The following is a 265-nucleotide window of genomic DNA, read 5'->3' on the forward strand; positions in this document are numbered from 1 at the left end:
TTTTTTAGCACGTTCTTCGAATGTCCAAACTCAGGGTTTCCGAATTAGGGTTTCGATTTTAAGCACTCTTTTACTGTTTTCTGCACTCCATTACTTTGGAATTCTATTCTAACTCATCAAGCCTAATGATTCGCCGCAAAAGTTTCGAAAAACGTCGACCATGACTCGGCTTTTTTAGCACGTTCTTCGAATGTCGAAACTCAGGGTTTCCAAATTAGGGTTTCGATTTTAAGCACTCTTTTACTGTTTTCTGCACTCCGTTACT

Source organism: Cucurbita moschata, unplaced genomic scaffold (assembly GCF_002738365.1).
Source record: "Cucurbita moschata cultivar Rifu unplaced genomic scaffold, Cmos_1.0 Cmo_Scf00013, whole genome shotgun sequence".
NCBI lineage: Eukaryota > Viridiplantae > Streptophyta > Magnoliopsida > Cucurbitales > Cucurbitaceae > Cucurbita > Cucurbita moschata.